This window comes from Passer domesticus, chromosome Z (genome assembly GCF_036417665.1).
Source record: "Passer domesticus isolate bPasDom1 chromosome Z, bPasDom1.hap1, whole genome shotgun sequence".
Lineage (NCBI taxonomy): Eukaryota > Metazoa > Chordata > Aves > Passeriformes > Passeridae > Passer > Passer domesticus.
Window position 1 is genome coordinate 25,494,239 of NC_087512.1, and position 12,279 is coordinate 25,506,517.

The 12,279-nt window shown below is 39.4% G+C and overlaps 1 protein-coding gene across 1 annotated transcript in view; it reads right to left on the reverse strand.

Moving 5' to 3' along the window:
• Positions 1 to 8,564, reverse strand: part of SV2C (synaptic vesicle glycoprotein 2C) — a 113,576-nt gene extending 105,012 nt beyond the window's left edge. The window contains exon 1 of the mRNA XM_064402719.1: positions 8,211 to 8,564. The gene's annotated coding sequence lies outside the window, so the exon portion shown is untranslated. The remainder of the gene's footprint in view (positions 1 to 8,210) is intronic.
• Between the last annotated feature and the right edge of the window lie 3,715 nt (positions 8,565 to 12,279).

A 12,279-nucleotide genomic window follows, 5' to 3' on the forward strand; every position in this document is an offset into this window, starting at 1 on the left:
GTATCTATTGAATTCAATGGGAATATGTCTTCTAGTAAGAATTTTTGTAAATATGGACCTAAATATATCTGTTGAGATATTCAGAGTTTAAGGAGTGCATTTACAGAGCAGAAGATAGCTCATATCCTCAAGATCATGTAGGAAGTAAAATTTTTAAGACCTTTAGAATTAATAAAGATTTAGATTCTCCCAAGTTCAGAAGAGAATATTGAATTAAATTTGAAGTAACAGAATAAATGTTAGTGCATTTAAGCAGGCCACTGCTAGCTGTTTCCATTAGGGTCTAACACTTATACCGCCGTTATATGTTTTTTTAGGAAAAACAGACTCACTTCTCCATGTCCACATGGGTTGTTTGTTTGTTTTCCTTTTCAGTTCATTTGAAGGCAAGGAGGGCATTGGAAAGTAATTAGTATTCCAGCTGAATGGACCAAAGAAATTATCAAAGAGTAACATAAAAAGCTTTTCAGTTTTCTCAACAAGTGAGCTGAATTTTTGCTGCAATAGTCTTGGCCTACCCAACTTGGAAAACCCTATGAAATATGTTAAACTTAAGAATCCATTTGTTAATTTAGAGCAGCAAAGAATGAAGTTGTAAGTTTATACTTGCTGTCGCCCATAAGGATCATGTCCTCATCAGGTAAATGCAATGTCTACAAAAGGATTAAAACATACAGACAGAAAATACTTTTTTTTTTCCATTTAAAGGTAACGTTATGCCTTTATAACCTTTATAAGGTCCTATAAGGTAGTTATACACTCACAAAATGGATGTGATTTCTTTTGTTTATGGTACTGAAAAACACACCTACACAAACTATTCTATGCTAATAAACATGGCAATATCTGCCAAGGCTGACCATATAGGTTCTGTCTGAGTACAATTTTAGATACCACTGAATACTTGAAATCTTAGGTTACAAATTTTCTAGCCAAGTGCTTATTTATTCATCTATATAGCTAGGACTGTTCAAATCAGAAGGAAAATAATCAGAGAGAAAAAAGATCAATTACTTTTTAGTCCTTTCTCTCCAACAGACCTCTATATTGACAGATTCTAGGCCAAATTCCCATTGAATGAAATTGCATTAACCACATTTGAATTACAGTGAGATTTACTGGGATCTAAACTAGTCCTTACACGTGAATATGCAATAGGTGCCCCTGGTCTCACAGCTGAGGAGAAGCCACCTGCGTAGAATATCTTTGTCAACTGACACTTGAGCCATTACATAATACTTGATAACTCAATGGGACATTTATCTCCATGCTGTTTGTAGGCAGCCATGTCTCCAAATATTTTTCATGGAATTCCACACTAGAAAAATCACACACAATAACATCTTCCTAAGAGAGAATAAGAGATGTTGTCTCCAAAAAAATCAGGTCCTCTGTAGTAAGAGTTTTTGGGCAGAGTCCCAATTTTGACTTACATTGCTGTACAGCACCATGTACCCTCTGCAAATGAAGGATAACCCCATTCTGGAATGCATTAACAAGAGTTTTACCTTGTATGTGTCCATTTGTATGTATGATGTAATGATGTATTTATTTGTAATTACAGAATGTAATGCAACATTCCCCTCTCTTTGTCAAGATGTGGTTAGATTAGTATGTCCAATTTTGCCCCTCTTTCCAATTCATAGTTATAAGGAAGACAGTCCTCATAATGAGCCAGTGAAGCATGAGAATGGTTACACAGAGAAGCTTTGAGGTCCCCATCCCTGGAGATATTTAAACTTTGGTTGTGCACGGCCCTGAGCAACCCAATCTAACTATAGAATTGTCCCTGCCTTTAGAAGCAGACTGAATTAAATAATTTCTAGGAGTACCTTCAAATGTACATTATCCAATGACGTTTTTGCACTGCAGTAGTGTTGTGCAGAAGCCTTCCTGTAAGTTTTAAATTAATTGCCTTTGAATGAGGACAATATATCCGCACTGTAGGATAATCTCAAGTATGCCTGTAGTTCATTCAGAGCATTGTATTGGTGTACTAAACTGCCACAGAAACTAGCTATTTTAAACATCTTCATTACGTCTGCAGTATACTGCAGCCAGTGATGAGATGGCATACCAAGGGAAAGAGCAGATTACATCTGCATAGCAGAGACTCCCACGAGCCTTAGTACTCCTTTTTTTCCCCCGCTTAACAGATCACCCCTAAAAAAATTTCCAGGCACAGTAAGAAATTTGTTAGCTGTATGTCTTACATCACTAAGGATGCTTTTGTCTGATATTCTCTCTGTTTCCAAAATTTGATTTATTTAATGAAAGAAGTAACGGTTTAGTTATTTGAAAGTATGGCACTCCTCTTAGGCTGAGAAAGAGTTAAAACGAAAAGTGAATGCAGTGTCAGTGGCAAACTGTCCACTAGGTAGTCATGAAGAGAGTCTGTGAGTTCTGCTCACAAGAAGCAGTATCTAGACACCAAGAATTTTGCCCAAAAGAAAAAGCCAACAGCAGCTGCACAACTATATGCTGATACGAAAAATAGGAGAACAAGACATCGAATGGTAAACTTTGGTACCTTAACCTACTGTATTCCAGGTGAATATTAAAATCAAATGAGCCTGAGTGGAAACACACCAATCAGTCTAGTTTAAAAAAATAAATTATACTGGTAAAGCTATGTTTATTAATATATATATATATGTAGTTAATACATTAGGCATATATATGTTTACGTAGAATCAAATCACAGAATCACAGGAATGGGTCAGATTGGGTGGGACCACAGTGGGTCACCTTGTCTAACCTCCCTGCATAAGCTAGGTCATCCCAGAATTCATGGCACAGGATTGCATCCAGATAGTTCTGGATTATCTCCAGTGAGGGAGGCTCCACACCCTGTCTGAGCAATCTGTTCTAGTCCAAGGTCACCCACACAACAAAGTTATTCTTCAAGTTCAGGTGGAACTTCCTGGGTGTCAGTGTCTTCCCATTGCCTCTTGCTCTATAGCTTGGCACCACTAGGAATAGCCTAGTCCATCCTTTTGGTACCCTCCCTTCAAGTACTTGTAGGCATCAAGTACTGTATGCATCAAGTTCCCCCTCACTTGTCTCTTCTGAGGACTGGACAGGCTTAACTTGCTCAGCCTTTCTTCTATAATAAAAGAGGTGCTACAGTCCCCTCATCAACTTTGTCACCCTCCACTGAAGTCACCCTAGGAGCTCCATGCCTCTCTTGTCCTGAGGAGTCCAGAACTGGACACAGCTCTCCTGGGGAGACCTTGCCAGGGCTGAGTACAGGGGCAGGATCACCTTCCATGATCTGCTGACAATGTTCTTCCCAATGCCCCCCAGGATACCACGGGCCTTCCTCGCCACCAGAACACGCTGCTGGCTCATGGACAGCTCTGGTCCAAGAAGTCATTAATTTCTCAGCCTTAGGAACAGTACAGGGAACCACTATTTGTAAGGCTGCAGCAACAGCTGCAATTGTCAGATAAAAGCAAAACCCTCTATGGTTAAGGGAGGTGGGGATGGTAGAATACATTTTGCAAAGACGTCTTGGGATAAGCACTGCTATGCTTACAGACAGCAAATTTTATCCTCCAGCTCCATATAGAATGAAAATGGTGTCAGCTAAAGGTATGGAGGCCCTGTGAGGTGCTGTGAATAAAGTAATGTCTCCATTCAGAGTTACCGTGGTTAAATGGTAAAATAGTGACCAAATAATTATTTTACATAATGCATCTCATGAAGCTTTTTCCTACACAAACCCTCATGTGATCATTAAAGGGGAAAAACCCTGCAGGATGCTTTAATGCTGCTATGAACAGTATGCATTGTAACATGGATTTTCCGTCAAAAATTAAGACTTGCTTGTGAGACTCAGACTTCCACTCTAGAACAAAGCACATAACTAGGCCCATGCAGCCATGACCACAGAAATAACCTGCAGTGAAAGAGAGAAACAGCTACAGGGATGCTGCTTTATCTTAAAAAAAAAAAAAAAATCTTGCGGCTGGCAAGGAAACATGAAGCTGCAGCAGCACCATGCTTTTTATGAGTCCAGATCAATATAAAGCTATATGCCTTGTGTGCTGAAGCAGATAAATCATGTGATAGGTGCCATTTTTCTTTTTAATATGCTGCATATTAAGTTCAATTAGAAATATTTGGATGGAATCTCCATCTAATCGTGAAAGTCTCTGATGTTTTGTTAATGCATAGCAAGTCTTTGCTGTCAGCAGTCAGTCAGCAGAAATACAGACAAACAGAGGTAAGAATCAGTCTCAAAAATGAAAGGATGCTAACGATATCTTAGTATTATTACATTGAATTACACTGCATTACACCTTTAAGCAATTTTATTTGTTCTGTATGCAACGTTTAAAGTTTTATTAGCCTCTCTGGGTGAGAAAATGACTGAGAGTTGGAACCACACAGAAGGAAGGATTGAGCTCGATGTTGTTTTCCTCCATTTGTTTGGTTTTTTTTACAAGAGGACAAATGCCTCAATAATAATCATGCTAAAGAAATTTACATTTGGTTATATTTCATGCACCCTTATTTAGCTCTTGCTGACATTAAAATGGTAATTTGAAACAAACCTAGCAGATCACTGACCTGTGACGTATGTATTTATACAAGAATATATACTCTGTATGTTTAGAATGTCTCTGGATGAACAGTGTACCAATAGAGAAAATCAAAGATAAATTAAAAGCATTAGGTTATCAACCACTGCTTTACGGAAAAAGAGGCCCACTGTGTTTTGCAGCAAAGATACTAGAGAATACGTACCATTTAATTTAAAAACTGAAGAAGTTAGTTAAAAGGGAAATTTAACTACCTTTTTCTTTGGAATGTCAGTACTTTGAGCACACTTTCAATTTTTTTTTTCTTTATATTGCTTACAAACACTTAAAAGAAGAAAAGCTGTAAATCTAGTCCTCTGAGTCATTTTACAAAGGACTCCATTCTGTTTTAATAGGAAAATGTTATGCACTACATCATATAAAAACAGTGGCAGCAGCTGTGAGTTCCCTATCACAGGTTTGCAAACACATTTAATCTAATTGATGAGCTTTTGTTTAAACATGCATTGATATGCATCCTGTGGTGCATATGGGTTGCAAAGATTCACAGCAATATACAGCCCAAGTGATCTGCCTGTGATGCTGAAACAAATTTTATAATATTGAGAATATGAAATATTTTTATTAATACTATTTTAATGCAAGAAAAAGAACCACAAACAAACAAACAAACCAACAACAAAGAAAAGAAAAAGAGAAAACACAAATAACGAAAACCCTAGATAATTATATAGCTGGATCCATTCTATTTGACACCGAAACCTACAATTCAATTCACACTGATTTAACAGAATAATCAGGACTACTGTGGATAAACTTTTGTCAGTTGCAAAACACACATTTGAAACACACATTTCAAAAAGCCAATTTAAAATCTGCTACTAGTGCTAGTAGCTTACACAAGTTTACATTCCCAGGTATATATACATTCAATTACAGATTTCATATTGTCACCTGAGACAACACTGTGTTTTGTAAACATAATGTTTTTTAGTATTGCTTTCCTTTTTTGCAAGTATCTTTCTTACATGTTGCTCTGAACTGAGAAAAAAAAAACAACTTTGCCTTATTATTTTTGAAAAGAAATTAGATTTCTCAAATATATAATGAGAAAACATTTGGTTTGATTACATTTGGTCAAATTTAAATCCATTTTTCCCAAAAGCAATGACGCATAATTTAACATCAAATTGCCATCAGAGAAACTCTCTATCTAGTCAGTGCTACTGATATTCAGGGTCATTTTTATTGAAACAACACAGGAATACAGCTTTAGAAATACAGACATTAAACAAATGATTGTTTTTTCTTTTTCCTCAAGTATCAATTCAAGACGTTTGGGGGCTCGACATGAATCCATAATTTTAATTGACTGACTGTCTTTTTCTCTGTATTTGTCCTATGCAAAGCTTTCCTCCAAATAAAAGTAAAAGTCCACTTGGAAATTAATGTGACTATTTTATCAAATTCTTCATTTCTTTGGAATACAGAAAAGTGATACTTCTTGCTCCCACATTAAGAAAAGGGATTAAAAAAACCCAAAAAACAACAAAAAACAACAACAACCCAAACAGACAAACAAAAAACCCCAACAAAACAGTAAAATAGTAAGCTATCATTCAGGGGAATTGTAGAAAATGCCTAGGTGAGAGGGAAGGAATGGAGTTTTGTTTACCATGCTGCTTTCAGTATTCAGGAAAATACTGAATAAAAGAACAGTTACAGGGAAAACCAAACATTTTACAAGACAGTGAAATTGTTGTTTTCATTCCCACGAGGAACTCAACCCATGGAAAAAAAAAATCGTAAAACTTCTATTTGAGAAGATATGCGACACAGTTAAAACAGGACAACCCTTTCACTTAGAGAACTTGGAGGAAAACTTCCAATAGAAATATACTATTTACAATTAATCCAGAGACCTTCATTTGGCTTGTGTGTTGGGATGTTTTTTCCTGAAACCCTCTGTGGCTTATTGTGAATTCATCAGGAAAATCCTTTCAGTATCTCCTTACAGCTCTACTTCCAATTCTATTTCCAATTCCCTTGAGAAGCTGTAATTTCTGGCATAGTTTGTGCCACCTTTACAGATGAATTCAGCAGCTCCCTCTCTCTCCTAAGGCAGAAGTTCCTGTTAGCTCCCTGCACTGCAGTGCAATGCAGCCCGAGTACCAGCAGTACCGAGAGTGTTTGTCTGAGTAGGTTTCCCTTGTGTTGTACTAACCTCTGCAATTCATCCCCCTCTCCATCAGAGATACACTCAGCAGCATCCTAACCCTTTACGGAAAGGAGAGCAGGATACTATCAATCACAGAGAAGCCTGGGTGATCTCAGCATCTTTCGATGAGACAGCCTCCCTCCTCCCCACCTATCTGTATGTGCTTCTTCCTCATCTTTCACTTCTTTCCTCAGCCCCCTCCCTTCTGTACAGATGTGCTGTGCCCACCCCAGCCAGGATGACTCAGCTCCCACCCTCGTCCCCTACTCACACTGCACCCACAGTGGTTTGCAGGATTAGGGCCCTGAGCCTAGTCGGTGACCTACACATTCAATTACCCCCATCACTCAGCCCTCCAGCCCCTGGGGTGTCCTGCCTCCACTCAGGACTTCCAGACCTATGCCTCTTTAATTCCTCAGGCTCTTCTATCCTGCAATCCTTTTTAAATTAGATGTGTGTTGCCTCAAAAAGTCTCACCATCCCATGGCTCTTCCAAACCCTAGGACTTGGACTATACTTTTCATCACTGTGACTTCTCTATTCTCTCCTCCCCACATATGTCAGAATCATCTTGGACCTAAATTCCCAGAGCCCCTTGCAAAACAGGACTTAGTATGTTTGGAGAACTCCTTTCCTGAAGCTGCAGAGAAGGAAATCCCTCCCTGCACCTTACGGGTTTCGAATACCAAACTATTTTCTCAACATAGTCAATGCGAGTGACAATTCTTGAAGGAAATCTATAGTGACAAAAGCAACAGTGTTTTCAAAACCACTTAAATTGGTTATTCTCTTTGTTTTATCCTGCCCCCCCCCCACCCCCACCTTCCTTTTCTGTTGCAAGGTCTGAAATGCTGATTGTTACCTCCTTAACACATCTTAGAAAGTGTCGGTCCTCTGAGGAACTGGAATTGACAACCTTTCTGCGCCTTCGGTTTTCCTCGCCACCCTTACTGCTGTGACATCTGCAAACTTGTATTCGTCAAACACCTGGAGTCTGCGAACCTCGACACCCCTGTTTTTTGGTCCCCTAGCGTGCAAAAGTTTCAGCTTTAATAAGCCAGATTCTAAAGCGAAGATTAGACGCTCATACCTCCTCGGATTTGTGTAACCTGCTCTCTTTGTCCAGAGACCGGTATCTGGATAGGGCTGGAGTGAGCAGCAGCCGAGCGCAGGCTGCTCACGCTCACCGCGGAGACGAGAGGGATCCCCGCGCTGCCGTCTAGCGCCCGACCTGCCCCGAAGAGAGCTCTACCCCGTCTCCGGCAAGCAAGACCCCTCTAAGTCCCGTGAAGAAGTTGAAGTCAAGCATGCAAGAAAACCAACCAACCAACCCAAAAAAAAAAAAAAAAAAAAAAAAAAAAGAAAAAAAAAAGAAAAAAAAAAAAACAGGGGAAAAGTTGCTCTCGAGCAGTCGCGGCAGCCCGGGTGCCCGGAGCATCACTTACCGGGGGCAGGCGGCGGAGAGCCGCTGCAGCTCCCTCCGCTGCCGCTGCCTCCTGCTCGCGGCGCGAAGCTGCGGGAGGGAGCGGGGAGCCTCTCGGAGGAGCCGCCGAGCGTGACAGACCAGAGGAGGGGCGGACCGGAGCGGCTGTGTGGGCTTCGCGTTGCGGTGGAGGCTCTGCGGCAGAGCGGGGAGAGAGGGGGAGCGGCGGGCGGGCGGGCGGCGGCCGCCACCATCAATGAGCGGAGGCGTGCGGGGCGGGCCGGGCCATCCCCGCCGCAGGCAGCGGCCGGGCCGGCCGACGGGAGGCACGGAAACGCCCCCGGCTCAGACACGGCTGGGGAGACTCCGTGGAAACAGGGCCCTTCCTCCTGCTGGAAGAGAAAAATTAAAATAGTGACGCTCGCGCATTCACTTTATTGCAGAAGACAGTGTTTTATGAGAGGCGAGGACAGGGGAGAGCATACGAAATTGCTTGTTTCAACACAGGTTGCAACAGGCCTGATGATCATCCAGAGATCACTGCATCCCTCCTCTTTACTCTCTTCCCAGAGTGCGAGCAGTGAACACTTTGCAGCAACAGTGCGAAACCACACAAAGACTGAGGAGGGTGAAGATCAGGGATGCTGCAGGAACAGCCACAAGCAATATTCACTTTCCTGGGTGGAAAAATTCCTGACTGCAAGAAGAGTGAAGCATTAGAACAGGTTGCCTGAAGCGATAGTGGACCCATATCCCACATGGCTTTTAAGAAAACATCATAAAAACGTTTATTGATTCTTTTAAAATGAACAGGTAAAATAGATTAGTTGTAAAGCCTTTTTTCCAGACAGTAAGAAGTTATTATGTTTATTGCTCTAATCAACTTATATTTAAAGTAGTGGCATCAAAGACTGAAAACTACATACTAACTTTGTCACACTAGATGTTATAGCCACTGTAGAATAAAGAACATGAAGGTAGTTCCTCCTATATGATTGTATATATTTACTTGTATACATCTACTTGCAATTGCATTGGCAAAGTCTGTAATGTGACAAACCCAGTGGTATTGCCAAAATTAAGGTGTTAGAGAAACTGAACAAGTAGGACTCCATAATAAAAACCAGCAAATATTCAGCTAGTTTTATTAACAAATATAAGATTTGGATTCATCTTTCCAAAAATATTAATCCACAAAATATGCCTATAGGTCAAAGGTAGGGTAATGGGCAGGTACCATTATTGTCCCTGTCCCATACTCTGCACATGCCCAATGTGTGCCCACTACAGCATTGTAATTCTTGATAGTCCATCTGCCTTTGAGTCTTCCTGTCAGTATTTGTGAGCTTTTATGCTTCAAAATATTTTTCTTTTCCTCTGTTGTTGAGCAAAAGACTCAAACAGCAAAGGAAAGTGGCTTATTGATTTGTTACCCAGGGGAAAATCTGAATGAACTATGCATGGAGTGCTGTCAAGTGTGAAAGTAGAGAAACAGAAAAGAAACGCCTATTACTTTTCTGTCCCTTCCAGTAATCCTAGCATTAGAAAATTGCACCTGGTGTTACAAAATAGCACTTTACTAAAAATACTAAACTTGTCACACACAACATACAAAAAGAAAAAAATATTCCAAAATTTTCATATGGCAACAAAAGAAAAGGCTATTTGTGCTATACACATAAGAATGGTGACAAAATGTCATTTCCATCCATTTACTGTTGACTATTTAATAGGAAGACTTCTCTGTATAAAATGCATCTTAAGCCAATGCTACTGTATTTTACTGAAATAAACTGATTAGGATAAAAACTTGCTCCCTATGAGTTCTTGAGCACATATAACTATGAAAGAAAGAAACACCATCACATTTAGGTTTTGAACATATAAGACTAAAATGCTAAGGAAAAAACCCACTGTGATAAAAGCATAATGGACAAACTCAACATTTTTTCTTAACCTTACTTACCTTCAAATTCCACTGAGAAACAACCACTACAGCAGGGACCTTCCTCCTCATCTACTGCATTAGAGAGAGGGACATTTGTGAGATGGGTTTGTAGGCATTTTGTAGCAATAAGGAAGATACATTAAAAGAATGAAACAAGCATTTGATCCACACAAGTAAAATGTGTGCAGTTCCATAGCCAGGTTAAACTGATGTAACACTGTGCTTCTGCTGGACACATTCGTTCTTCCATTTGCTCTTCATCCTATCACTTTCTTGGCATCAGCTATATCCCTTGTGTGGTTCAGGGTTAAATGGGCTGGTGAGTGGATCTGCCTTCAGAGTAATTCCAGAAACCAAAGGACAGTATGTCAAAGAGCAGTGAGTTTTCACCTAGACCAGTGACTGACTCATTTGTCTCAGGCTGAGTTGTGATGATGCTGAACCTTCAGCTCATATGTAGGACTGATTGTGCCAGCTCAGACAGCTTATTGTGGAACCATGAGGCACCACTGAAGTAAAATTGCATAATGTCTTCTTGATCTGTTTTCTAAACATGAGGAGTATCTTTAGGAAAGCAGAAATTTCTTCCCCTGAAACCTCTCCACTGCAGGTTGGCAGGAAGCAGGTCTTATTCCTGCCACCAAGACAGACATCCTGAGGTTGATTTCTTGCATACTGGAAATTTAGATGAAAAAAATACCTCTCAAGTCTGAGATTTCTATACAGACTACTTCCATTTTTCCTCTTCCTGGATTTAATGGCTTACACCTTTCTAAAGTTTTCTCTCAAGGGTACTCATTCATATCAAACATAACATTTTATCTTTGTATGCATTCATTTAAACTTATGATATCTGCTGCTCGGTCAGTTTTCTATAGAGTCTATGACAGATCTAGACTTTTTCATTTACAGCTGTCACATTTACAAAATACATTTGTCAAAATACACATTTTTTATTGCTAGTGGATGACCCTAGGATATGAACACAAACACATTGCATTCATTCTCCAAAAAGACAAAACCAAAGATGATCTTTCTAGCTGTTTGATGGACAACAAAACCTAAGTAGCATTACTTTGTAAAGCAATTGAAAAATTCAGAAGTCATGATTCTGAAACATTGTTTATCCCATAATGGTTTTAAAAGTATATGGCAAATAAATGTCTGTGTTAAAAATACCGTAGATAGTTTGCCACCATTCTTTTTTAATGTATTTTTACCTGACCCTTAAATGTTTATCTGTCTCATATTGGCTTTATTTCTCCTTTATTTCCTTTCAAGGAAATAAATACAGTAACTTTTGTGTATGGAACCATCTTATAATAGCAACCAGAAAAGACTGATAGCACTTCCCTTGAAACTAAAGTTAAATTATTCACAGAACCAGGATCCTACATCCAACTGCATGTTTCTTTTGTGCAAGTTCCACCTTTATCACTGTTTCTACATTACTACAAGTAATGTCCTTAACTTTAAAGGGGAATGGGAAATGAATAGAATATAGATGTAAAGCACATAGAAACATTTGGGGTTAATCTTCAGCAAGGGGTCAGGGATCCACAGGAATCCTCTGAGCTGCCATGGTAAACAGCTTACCTCAGCCAATAAAGCACTTCAATATCTATTGTATCCAGCATATAAACCTTTCAGACTACATCCATGCACAGTGACCTGAGAGAAGCATTTGTGCACCCCTTTCTTCCAAACAACTAATAGCAGGAAAATGCCACCTAAACATACTGCACAAATTCATTAGGACTTCAGGTGATAGAGACAGAAAAAATGTCTACAGATTTTCTCAAAGAAAAAAAATAATTCCATTTTCTTTAGTTATGCTGAGATGTTTTCTGAATTTGAACCTAAAGATTGTGCATAACTTTGTTTAGCCATAGCCAATTGAAAATATTACACAAATATAAAGGGGACTGCAATGAAAGGGAAAAATCTGGTATTTCTTTTTCAAATGAAATGACTTTTTAAATAGTCTACATGGCAACAATTCTTACCTGCAATAAACATCCATCAGACTGCATTTTCTTGTGCCCTCATAAAACAAACAAAAAACCATGACAGGTTAAGCCTACCTACCACTGATCAAAAGATCCTCTACCTCTTCTAAAATTAAAGGTGAAGGATCTCTAAA